At 33.5% G+C, this 13,292-nt stretch overlaps 2 protein-coding genes and 1 long non-coding RNA gene across 6 annotated transcripts in view; 2 read left to right on the top strand and 1 right to left on the bottom strand.

Moving 5' to 3' along the window:
- LOC115882669 (autophagy-related protein 16-1) overlaps positions 1 to 13,292 on the top strand; it is a 627,679-nt gene that overhangs the window by 128,842 nt on the left and 485,545 nt on the right. The gene's annotated exons all lie outside the window — the stretch shown is intronic.
- Positions 1 to 13,292, bottom strand: part of LOC115882668 — a 238,576-nt gene that overhangs the window by 98,265 nt on the left and 127,019 nt on the right. Inside the window, exon 1 of one of the 3 annotated variants that reach the window (XM_030900863.1) lies at positions 5,560 to 5,781. The exons of the other annotated variants lie outside the window; for them this stretch is intronic. The gene's annotated coding sequence lies outside the window, so the exon portion shown is untranslated. Of the gene's footprint in view, positions 1 to 5,559; positions 5,782 to 13,292 lie in introns of those variants that run through there. 3 annotated transcript variants of the gene reach the window in all.
- The window catches only part of LOC115882671, a 169,845-nt gene that overhangs the window by 54,920 nt on the left and 101,633 nt on the right, over positions 1 to 13,292 (top strand). The window lies entirely within an intron of this gene.

The following is a 13,292-nucleotide window of genomic DNA, read 5'->3' on the forward strand; positions in this document are numbered from 1 at the left end:
GCGGCCATCACGCGAACTTAGGCAATGCCTCCTTTGGAAAAACACCTCGAGAAAAAAGGCCAGTTAATGATGATGGTTTTACATAACTGTATCGGGGAGCATGAGAAACAGGTTACAGGTTCAGATTGGACGAAAAAAAAGGAACCCCCTGCGAGACGAATATGTGAAAAGATGAGTAGATGCCATACGATCGAAAAAATCGGCGTCAAAGACGGCTGGGAGTGACAATCGATGATAATTTTAGCGACGTCAAGCCATATAGACGTCACTTACTTGGCCCGTACTTTTCCTTATTTTATAATGGCTGGCTATATTTCAGCTGGCCTTAGGAAGGTTGTAATTTATTTTGATATTGAGTAAAAAATATTTTTAAATAGTGTAGTTCAAAATTCGAGAAAATAGTTATTTTACATTATAAGTCACGCTGGGAAATGTTTTAATTTTCTCAAGTGACTTATACCGTGCTGGCAACTGTTACTTTTGGGTCGGCATTTACATGTGTGGAAGTAAATCGCATAAGGCTCTTATTAAGTCGGAGTGAGAGAAATGCGACCGACCGACGCGACGCGCGACGGTGTGCTGTTGCGGCGTTGCCGATACGCCTTTCCCTATCAAGTAAAGTAAAATCACGATCGCAAACCGCTTATTTTTAAAAGACTTTTTTTTCAAGAGATAACTAGATAAAATCATTAGGTTTGTAATGTTTCTAAGCATCTGAAATGGAATTATAAGGATATCGTTAGGGTGTCATTTTTTTTATAACGAGAAAACGTCATTAATCGCGACAATTTAAAAACTCAACTTTTTAAAACATAACAGGCCATAACTCAAGAACCACTTTAGATATTGAAACTTTTTTTTATTTTCAAGATCGGATATTTTACAATATGTTTACATAAGAAAAATTCGATAAGGTTGTTTTTTCCATTCAAAAATTGTAAACAATCCATCCATTTACTTTTAGAGCATAGCAATTTTCAGCAATCGTGTAATTTTTTTATTGATAAAGATTTTCACATACTGTCTACAAAAAAAATACAGCAGAAATATTAACAAAGTTCTTGAAAAAACTACAATCTATTATTTCTAATAGATTTCGAGATATCGATTTTTGAATTCAGAGTTCTAATAGCGCGACCACTATCGAACACCCACTCAATTCCACTTATTTTTAACAAAAATGCAAGTTTTTCTAGCTTGAACTTAAAACAATTCAAGCTATAGGGAAAATTACAACGACTCGTTAATAAATAAACAAATCAAGTATCACGAGACGTAATTAAATCGTGAAGCTGAACGCATGACGTACACCTTTCCCTAGAACTTTAAGTACTGACAGAGGTATTGATTGGGTCGACCGGTCAATTGCGACAAATCTGCACAGTTTCTCGGTTTATTTCATACGTTTGGCAACGTGTTTACTGTCCTCTCTTTGTTCAGTACATTATAAACGCATTGTACTCTTCTTACATACGGAAATCTCGACCCAAGACTAACCTTTCCAGCCCTTAGTATGTCAACAAGCGAGTACCATACAAAATTTTATCCAATAGCAGAACTGTTTCATGTCCAATCTCTAAAGAATAATTAATTTAAAAGGATCTACCAGTGCTACTTTCATTATTGCGAATTAATAAATTATCAGGGTACGTTTATGTTACTATGCAATATTGATGTGCGTTTTGTTTTTTTGTAAATAATAAATAGCACTGATATTAAGACGTCATTTAGATAAATCGTGATTTTTTTAACGATAACATATATGTGAATTATCAACCAGGAAGTCAGATTTTAAAGAAAAATGATTCAGGAAGATCTTCCGCAAGTACTTGGGCCTACATCCTGAGCAATACACTGGCCATTGTATGAGAAGATCATCCGCTACATTACTGGCAAATGCAGGAGTGAACATAAGAACGTTAAAAAGACACGGAGGATGGCGATCTGCAACGATTTCGGAAGGATATATCGAAGAGTCTATCAACAATAAAATAGAGATTGCGAAAAAGATTCAAGGTGCTGTAAGTGTTCCAGAACGAGCCGTTGTAATGACAGAGCCTATTTCAAGCAGTGGAGGGACAGCATCTGGAGGCATACAAGGTTTTACAATTTCTGAATCTACAAAAAAAATAATTTTGATTTAATGTTAACGTTAATTTAATTGACCTTGCCAAAATTATCATCGATTGTCATTTCCCAGCCCTCCTTGACGCCGTTTTTTTCGATTATAGGGTATAACAAGCTCGAAATTCTGACACATCCGTGCTTTTACCTCGCGATTTACATATCCGTTCGAACAAATTTAAAACATTTCCCGACTTTACGCCAATTTAATCAATTTATTCACGTGAACGGTAAAAAAATCATCCGAAATTTCGCTTAAGTCGGATCATTAGCCATTTTTAACGATTATTTAGACGATTTACAGTTAGGACGAACTGTACATATTCAACTCGCCCCGTTAAGCTTTGAGAAACAAATAAAATTACCATACGAGTTTCGGTAGACTGGCCAAAAACGGACGCCGGTAAAAGTGGACACGCGGTAGAATAGCAGAAGGCAAACGAGGATATGTAAATTTTTAACGTAACGGAGACGGGTAATGACACATCGGAACACGATAATATATACGAAGGGATATATTATTTACGGACCCGTATATCCCATAGAAAAAATAGCAAGTTTTAATTAACAGAATAAAGAAGTCAGATTAGATTAGAAACTCTTAATTAGTTAGATTAGAACTATTACTTAGTATTCCCGAAATTTCGGCAGCATATTCTATATAGAAAAAAAATAAGTAAAAAAGTTCGTATATAAATATATGCCCTAAAATGAAAAATTTCATTTTTGTTTCGATTTTTTCCAAATAATTTCTGAAGTAACGTGTATATTTGGATCAAAATTGGTGTCTGGGTGTTTTCTGACATGAGGAAATTTGATTTTGATGTAAATATGACTTCTATTTGTAGGCGGCACCACCTGCATGTGTGTTGTTTTAACTGATTTGAAGAGTAATAACTTTTCGTCCGTACCCGTATAAAACTACCGCGAGTGAAAAAATATACATTTTCCTGATTTTTTATGTAAAAAATGTCTCTTAGTAAAAATCCAAACCAAACCAAACCAAAGCAACCGTTCTCAATATATTTTGGAATGGAAATAGTCAATACATGCCATTATTTACAAAAAATAAATATGTTGAGTAGGTAGATAGTTATTTGGCTCATTTGACTGAAATGATAAATTTGGGAACTTTTTATTTTTTTAAATTATTCATAAATTTTTCTTCGAAAAAATGATGATAAAACGGTTTCTGTTGAACTTTTGGCACAAAAACATTTAAAATTTATGATTCCAGTCTAATAACTATTTAGCCAACGTGTTTAATTTATGTCAATGAGACAGGTATTGATAATTTAGATTCCAAATATCTTGAGAACCCGTAACTCGTAGCGATTTTTACCAAGTCGTAAATGTATGTTTTTTTACTCAGTAGTTTTATACAGGTACGGACAAAAAGTTATTACTGTTCAAAACATTTAAAACACATGTAGGTGGCGCCCCCTACAAATAGTTCTTATGTCACAAAACTCCCAGACAACAATTTTCATCCAAATATTGACGTTACTTCAGAAATTATTTGGAGAAAATCGAAATAAAAATGAAACTTCTACACCCTGTATCTCCGAGACTAAGCATTTTAGGGCATACATTAATACGAACTTTTTTACTTATTTTTATCTGCAGAATATGCTGCCGAAGTTTCCGGAATATAGTTCGGATCACCCTGTATATTTACCTTGAAGTATAGCCGGAAATCGTCAAAAACATACACATATGCCGACCGAAACGACATTAAATAGGCTCGGGTTCAAGTGGGCGTCCACTCGAGAAAGCGCTGGACACGGGAATGCTTTTATTCGAGTTTGTGCTGACCCTTCAGAGTAACTGGACCGAGGCATCTCGACAATAGCCGTCAATTCGGTCCGATCTGAGTGATGTGATGCCGCCACGAGTCGCGTGCTCTATAGCGGGAACGTCCAGTTGCAAATAAAAAAGAGACTTCAGTTTCATTAACACCGAGAAATACTTAGGTCGCACAGAATTTCTAATTTTTATATCGCCAAATTGCCGTATCGCGTCATCGTAATTTATTTTTTATGTCAAATCACTTTCTATTGAAAGTATACCCAAATATTGTAATCTTTTTTCTGTCATTGTAGTCCTATATTTATTTTATATTATGGTTAATTTCGCGAAGGAATGCTCGGCTTCGCAACTTGTTACGGGAAGCGTTAAAAATATTTTAAGTGCGGTGTATAAATTGGGGAAAACATCTATCATTTCCTTACTATAAATGATGTTTAACATTGTTAAACAATTTGAAGTGGCTTCAGAGTTCGTTATTTTTAAATATTGTTTAAACCATGTCTTTTGTTTAAACTGAATGGCTTCACTAACGAGTTCTTAAGATCATCATGTTAATATTCTATAAGTTTTTTAAGGCATTCCTCATCAGTATCGTCTTTTTTTAAATATCCTCTATATCGAATAAACATTTAAACTTAATCGTCATTTTTGCATAGACAGAACTTCGACGGTGTAAGTCGGTTATTAAAAAATCTAAGAGCCTGTTGATAAGTTTAACTCTAAATTTTGCTTTTCCAATAAAGATAGGGGTCTGAGTTTCCTTATTGGCTAGCAATATTTTTCTTTTTCGTTTGTTAGATGTTAGATTCAGCAAATTATTTTTCAACATCTTCGCTTAATTCTTTTGCATTTGCTTCTAATTTATCAGTTTCTAGCTCAGATTTACTTCTAATATCTTGTAAAAACTGCTCTTAAAAAATTTAATAAATGGTTCTGGTCTTTCTTGTAATTAATTCTTCCATAGTGTGTTTATTGGGCTTTCTTGAAAACCATGTTAATATTGAAATCGTGACCTTTACTTTCCTGGTGCATATCCAGTATTCGCAAAATATTAGACCAATCGTTAAGTTCGGTTTTAAGCTTTGATTGTATATTTGAGAACAATTTACATGCTATACAAAAAAACATTCCACAGCTTGGCGAGTAACAAAGCCATTTTCTTTTTATCTGTTGTTCGTATTTTACAGCCTTTGAAAAACAACTATTGGAAAAACGTCTTTTGTGCTTTTCACATGTAATTTAAGATTTAGGATATTTAATATTATGGTCATAATTTTGAAAATATGTAAAATCTTTAACTAGACACAGTTTAATCAAATCGGTATCAATACACTCCGACCATAAAGCTAAGTCTTGATACTTTTCAAAAGTTGTATCCAATTCAACAAAGGATTTGAAGCAATGTTCCATTTTTTCTTCATTTTCGGTTGCCTTGGAAATACTAGATTGGCAGGTCTCTGTTTCAGCAGTAGGATCATTTTCATTGTGATTTTTTGAAGTACTTGGCTCGCAAGTAGTTTTTTCCCTGGGAAAATTGTTTAATATTTTTTTTGTAATATTACTAATAATAAATATAATATTTTTTTTGTATTGTTTATTTGGTAAGGTTTTTAGTTTAACCCTTACCTGCTTATATATCTTCGATGAGTCGAGAATGCGAGAACGCCTTACAGCTTAAAACCAATACAGAAATTTAGATGGACTGAAAAAGACACCTCTGTGGAATGCTAAAGATTCTCTTCTTAACAGCTTTGTATTGTGAGAACTGAATTTCACAATCATTTGGGGTATTGTTAGGCTGTGAATGGGAAATTACAATTTAGAAAAAAAATTAACCGTTTAAAAAAATTGACATCGAATTTGACAATTGACAATGACAAAATCATATTTTTGCTGGAATTTTAATTGTAGGTTTGTATTATAAATTTTTAGTAATTTAAGGTAGATTTTGGCAAATAACTTTTAGATGCCTATTCCAAATAAAACAAAGTTCTAGACGACAGTCCAACTTCTAACACCTCTTCAAAAAATTATAATACAACTTTTGCATAAAATCATTTGTGGAGATAATATTTGATCTTTTCAAAATTTACATGGGATTTCCTATATGTCCCGCGTTCCGATGCACCACACGATAGGTTTTATCTAAATGAATACTCGATGATGTTGATCATAAATTAGCTCAGTAACGCTTAGATCAATCTTTCTTCCCTTTTTTTATTCTTTCTATTAAACGTCATATTTTGATGCGCTCTTTTTGCCCGACTTGCCCCGACCGTATCATCTGCTATATTTAACAGGAAGTTGCATCGGTTAGGTACTGCTAATGGGAGGCTGCGGTAGGTACCTTTCGTCATCCTGGCGGTACGAAACGCCTAATCAGCGTGGCGATTGATCGCGGTATAATTAGCGAGACGCGTCGACATTTTGATTAAGAATTCCGCGCGAGATTTATGACGACGCGCGATTGGAGGCAGGGGGGAGGAACAAGCTGGGTAAAAAATGCGTACGGTAGCAGATGGGACCGTTAGGTGGTTCCCAGAAAACCTTAGGCCGGTGTGTCGTTACGCATTCTGCGATTTCTATACTCGATACGATTGTAGGAAAAGAAAAAGAGGAACCTCAGTTACGTGAGTCACGGGCAATGTCCTATACGAATAGATAATTTCACGACGGGGAAATCACTGCCAAAATTTGCACACTGAAATTTCCTTTCCAGGAAAAATTCTCCGCAATACCTTCCAAATACCTATATTTGATATCAATATGGGGGGGGGGGGTACAAATTTAAGCAACAGGATTTTTTGGACCAAAATCACAATATTATCTACTTTCAAACATAGCTCGCACTAGAAAATTGAGATTTGATGACATTAATCAAGTATATTTCTTGATGAATCGTCCAGGGAGTGGAAATTACGCAGAAATAAATTGTGTAAAAAGCTAGTGAAAAATTAGTCTTTGAAGTCATTTTGTTTCCAAACGTCAGTTTGTATTTATTTTTCAGCCAAAATAAATAAACCAAAAGAGAACTAGCGCTTCACTGATAAAGGAAATAAATTTAGGAATGGAATCTGGAATGCCTGTCAAAATATATAATTGTTTTGGGTCGCGACCGTTGTATACGCGATCTGGCGCTGCTATAGCGGTTGCTAAGAACAACTGTAAACAAAAATAATAGAATAGCGCCAAATAGTATTTACATTGTCGTTATTGGCACTTTGCAATTTAAACTTATTTCATTTATCTATGTAACGCTTTTGCTTTCACTAAAAGTATGAATATGCTGATAATTTTCACTGAAAATATGTTTTTTTTTCAAAACGTCTCAAAAGTATTCATTCTTGCGACGTGATTGACAATATAAAAATGTCATTTTAACGCCTAGGCATAAAAGTAAAGCACTTTTACGCCTAAGCATAAAAGTACGAAAATATATTATTAAACTGACATAAAGTGTCAAATTCAACGAGCGTAACCATAGTTTCTCGATATATAAATAATAATATTATCACTGCCAAACATAAAACATCCCCCTTTAGAACTTTTTCTTTAATGGCCATAAGCGGGAGTAAAAGCCCAACCGCCCGAACAAACACTAGAGGCGCCACCGGTCATCAAATGGTGTAAAAATTGCGAAAATTTAATCATCTAATTTTGACAGAAGGGGTCGCCCTTAACTTTTTCAATTTTAATTCAATATTCATTGTTTTCAAACTATATTATTAGACTTTGTTGTATTTTGTGAATGTATAAATGTTTTCTTAGTATAAAGTTGCATTATAGTAATTTAAATTATATTACATACATATTTAAGATTCAAATATTATGACATATATGTCAGTTGTCGTCTAAAATGTCATCTTAATAACAAAAAGTTAGTTATGTCAAAAGTAGTTAAAATCATGTTAAAATATTAAAATTTACAAGTTATAATTAGATATTTTATATTATTTCAACAACAAATACATAATAGTACAGCGTAATGTTGATATGCAGGTCCAAAACAAAAAGTGCCGTTATATTTTTCTGTTTTCGTTGTCAGCCGCGGAAGTTTCAGCGATTTTAGTTTAATAGAAATATTGCGTTTGGATTGCAAAACTAAAAGTGGAAGTTTCATTTAATGTATGTAAGTAAGCGTTTGTCCATTTTATATTTCACTTTTTTCATACCTACGACAAATATATATATATATATATATATATATATATATATATATATATATATATATATATATATATATATATATATATATATATATATATATATATATATATATATATATATATATATATATATATATATATATATATATATATATATATATATATATATATATATATATATATATATATATATATTGAAATTTTATAATTCGTTTTATTTAAAATGTGTTAGAAAACAAGCTTGTAATCCTGTAATTGACATAATTGTTATGTAATATATTCCATTTAAATGTAATATAGGTGTTACTTTACAATTAAAAAATGTAAATTTAAAAAAATATATTAAAAATATATACAGGCATTAATTGAAATTTTTTGAGTGCGAACAAACACGAGAGGCGCTTTATTATTTACTTTCATTTCTTAACATGACAGATGAAATTCTAAAGGGGGATGTTTTGTGCTGCCAAAATTTGAATGATGAAGGCTGTAATGTTTTGCCGAAACGTTTGTTTTTCCTTTTAAAAACGAAATAAAGATATGAAAAACCAAATGAAAACTTAATTAGAGTTTTCCCGAACCTAAATCCCAAGAAAATAAAAAAAATCAGAATTTTTAAAAACAAGGTTCAAGAATAATAAATTTTCCAGGAATAATAATATTATATAAATAATACAATTACATACAAGGTATGGCTTTTAAATCTTTTTATATTATTTGGAACGTTTGAAATTGTTTAAAAGCTTATTTGTGGCGTTTGAAAATAGCATGTTTTATTTGGAGTAAAAATGACTATTTGTGCCTCTCGGCTGTATGACGGCAAATCAAACGTACGTTCATTTTATTGATTTTATGGAAAGCACTGTTCATTAAAAATGTTATATCCTATGTTATAGGGCTTGTTTCTCTCTACAATTTCCTGTCTCACAATGTACCGTTTGTGTCGGGGAAGGGATCACAGTTTCATAGTTGTCGATTTTCGAAAGAAATCAGTACATGTATATTATTTCGTCATCATCATTTAGCTTATACCGTCCACTGCTGAACAAAAGCCTCCCTTAACTCTAGCCATTTCCTTCTATATTTTAATTATTATACTTCTAATATTATTTCGTATATTTTTCATATTATTGATTTTATGGAAAGCACTGTTCATTAAAATGTTGTATCCTATGTTATAGGGCTTGTTTCTCTCTACAATTTCCTGTCTCACAATGTACCGTTTGTGTCCAGGAAGGGTTCATATTTTCATAGTTGTCGATTTTCGAAAGAAATCAATACATTTATTTTATTTCGCATATATTTCATTTTATTGATTTTATGGAAAGCACTGTTCATTAAAAATGTTATATCCTATGTTATAGGGCTTGTTTCTCTCTACAATTTCCTGTCTCACAATGTACCGTTTGTGTCGGGGAAGGGATCATCACAGTTTCATAGTTGTCGATTTTCGAAAGAAATCAGTATATGTATATTATTTCGTCATCATCATTTAGCTTATACCGTCCACTGCTGAACAAAAGCCTCCCTTAACTCTAGCCATTTCCTTCTATATTTTAATTATTATACTTCTAATATTATTTCGTATATTTTTCATATTATTGATTTTATGGAAAGCACTGTTCATTAAAATGTTGTATCCTATGTTATAGGGCTTGTTTCTCTCTACAATTTCCTGTCTCACAATGTACCGTTTGTGTCCAGGAAGGGTTCATATTTTCATAGTTGTCGATTTTCGAAAGAAATCAATACATTTATTTTATTTCGCATATATTTCATTTTATTGATTTTATGGAAAGCACTGTTCATTAAAATGTTGTATCATGTGTTATAGGGCTTGTTTCTCTCTACAATTTCCTGTCTCACAATGTACCGTTTGTGTCCAGGAAGGGTTCACAGTTTCATAGATGTCGATTTTCGAAAGAAATCAGAACATGTGTATTATTTCGTATATTTTTCATATTATTGATTTTATGGAAAGCACTGTTCATTAAAATGTTGTATCCTATGTTATAGGGCTTATTTCTCTCTACAATTTCCTGTCTCACAATGTACCGTTTGTGTCGGGGAAGGGGTCACAGTTTCATAGTTGTCGATTTTCGAAAGAAATCAGTACATTTATATTATTTCGTATATTTTTCATTTTATTGATTTTATGAAAAGCACTGTTCATTAAAATGCTGTATCCTATGTTATAGGGCTTGTTTCTCTCTAGAATTTCCTGTCTCACAATGTACCGTTTGTGTCGGGGAAGGGATCACAGTTTCATAGTTGTCGATTTTCGAAAGAAATCAGTACATGTATATTATTTCGTATATTTTTCATTTTATTGATTTTTCGTCATACTATATTGTTATATTATTATAACATAAGCAAAATCAGAATGGAAAAGATGCATATAACGTCCGCCGGACGTTATCATAACGGCCGGCGGCCGTTAAGTTTCTAAGGTAATCGTAACGTCTGTCACCTGCAACAATGACTATTTATTGTCAGTTGGACTTTTCAAAAATTGGGAAAATAGACCATAGCGAGATGTCGCGAGAAATTCCGTTGGAAATACAGGAGGAAGCGGCTGCGGCTACTCAAAATTATACTTCCGACTATAACCAGAGAGAGATATCAGCAGGAATATGACAATTTTTTGAAGTGGCGGCAGGATAGAAGTATAAACAGCGTAAATGAAGCGGTATTGCTGGCTTATGCTAAAAGAATGTCTGAAATGTATTCTCCTACATCACTGTGGACAAAGATATCCATGCTGAAGCTTGCGTTGAGAGTATATGAAAACATCGACATATCAAGGTAAAAGCCATTATATTCTTCGATATTTAATCATACTCATCTAAATTATATTTGTTCATAGATTTGGTAAACTGTTCATGTTTCTGAGGCGCAAAAACGAAGGTTATTCACCAAAAAAGCCAAAGTTCTGTCGGAGAATGACATAAATAATTTTCTACTGGATGCCGATGATTACACCTGGTTACTCGAAAAATTGTATTGGTGCTTGGTATTCTTGGAGCTTGTAGGCGCAGCGAGCTTTGGTCACTCACAGTTGATGATTTCGAAGATTCGGAGAAAAATATTCTTGTCTCATTAAGAAATACTAAAAATAAGAAAGATAGGAAATTTCTTATTCCAAAAACGGGCCTTCCGTTTGATGCCTATGGTTTATACAAAAAATACATCAACCTGCGTCCTCGTAACTTTGACAATCCAAAATTTTTCATTGGTTACAAGAAAGGCAAGTGTGTTAAGCAAATCGTCGGTATACATACCATCGGGAGCGTACCGCAGAAAATTGCAAAATTTTTGAACTTGGAGAATCCAGAACGTTATACAGGGCATTCATTTCGTAGATCATCAGCAACCATGCTCGCCGAAAATGGTGGTGATTTACTATCGCTAAAGGAGCTAGGAGGATGGGAGTCTTCAACAGTGGCAGAAACTTACATAGAAAAATCAGTTTCCAAAAGAATGAAAATAACAAATCAACTTTTTCATGATAGCTCCAAAAATAATGTGTCTTTAGTGGATACAAATATTTGCCATTCTTCAGTAGCATCATCTTTCTTCTATAAAATCTGTAAATCCCTGGGAAGGATTACAGATTTCTAAGAACAACAAGTGCACTTTTAATTTCCATGTTCATTATCATGAAAAATGAATTTTAGTATAAGACATTATGTATTTTTTATCCTTACTTGTGTTATTGTTCAATAAAATTTGTTATTAAATAGTAGTGTTTATTGCTCTAAAAAATCTGCAGTATGACGAAAAATCTAGAACGCAACACGGCCGATAACAAATAACGGCCTTGGCTGCTTATGATCCTCGGCTATCGCCTCGGATCACAAACTTCAGCCCGGCCGTTATTTGTTGTTTATCGGCCTTATTACGTTAATAACTATTATGGAAAGCACTGTTCATTAAAATGTTGTATCTTATGTTATAGGGCTTGTTTCTCTCTACAATTTCCCATTTCACAGTGTACCGTTTGTGTCCGGGAAACGTATAAGTCGACTGACAGGTGAGAACCCGCCTTTAGTCGCACTGATTTTTGCGACAGTACCTTACTGTTCCGCGTCCGACGTAGGTACATCGCCTCAAGTACCCGACCTCCCAGATCTCTCTAAATCGATGTTCGTCTCGGAACAATAGAGGAAATATGACGGAATCGGTCGTGGTTCCAGTGGACGGGCCGCGGCAAAAGTAAAAGTGGCCGGCCGGGGCGACCCGTGGCGACTGGGCTGCCCCTCATTTGTCAGCGGTACTGCGCGCCCGGTACTTCTCCGCTCGACTGGCGACGGACGTGACCTCTGTCGGCCGTGTCATGGACCGTGGCGCACAGGGTACCAACCACCTTTTGGCTGGCAAAAAAATAATAATAAGTCATATATCATTAACTCTATATAGATTATCGCCTATCTCTGCAATGTGTTGGTCTAGTTATCCGATCGATAATTCAAAATCCACGCTTGAGCACGCCACTGAGCGACTTATGCCCAAATTCCTTGGGAAGATTTATACCGGGTATTGCATCGTCGGACGGGACATAAGAAATTCCATGTAAATTTTAATGGGGTCAATTATTGGCTTCCCTAATTATTTTAGAGAATAATTCTATTTAGGTTTATTGAAGACCACTAAAACCCACATTCAAAAGAATAACTTTAGATATTTTTGATTAGCTCGTTTACGAGTTATCGCCGATTGCTTTTTAAATATTTCTCCTTTCCTATGGCCCTGTATTTACTTATGAGCACCAGTCAAGGTAAAAGATAACTGTCAAATGAAGTTGGCATTTCAGAAATTTACCTATTTAGTACTTTATTATTATTAAAAACTCATTTCTACATCGGAAATCTTAAAGATGTATTTATAAATACAAATTAATATGAATTAAAGTAAAATAAAGTAATCAATTATAAGGTTAATTATAGTATTATTATAATATTCAATAACTTATTAATTTAGGTACTATTAAATTGTTAGAACTTTAGGATTTAAGTAGATGTTCAAATATTCCTCCATCGACTGCTAGACAATAACCCAGGCGATCATAAAATTCTCTTCTTACATTCGCTAGATGGTAAACTGAAATTCTATTGCATTCGGCAGAAAAAGCATTTTTTAACTCGTCTAGATTTGGGTATTTTTTATCCTTGTATATCTTGTTTTATAAATGGC

Source organism: Sitophilus oryzae, unplaced genomic scaffold (assembly GCF_002938485.1).
Source record: "Sitophilus oryzae breed Bouriz unplaced genomic scaffold, Soryzae_2.0 scaffold_179_pilon_pilon, whole genome shotgun sequence".
Taxonomy (NCBI): domain Eukaryota; kingdom Metazoa; phylum Arthropoda; class Insecta; order Coleoptera; family Curculionidae; genus Sitophilus; species Sitophilus oryzae.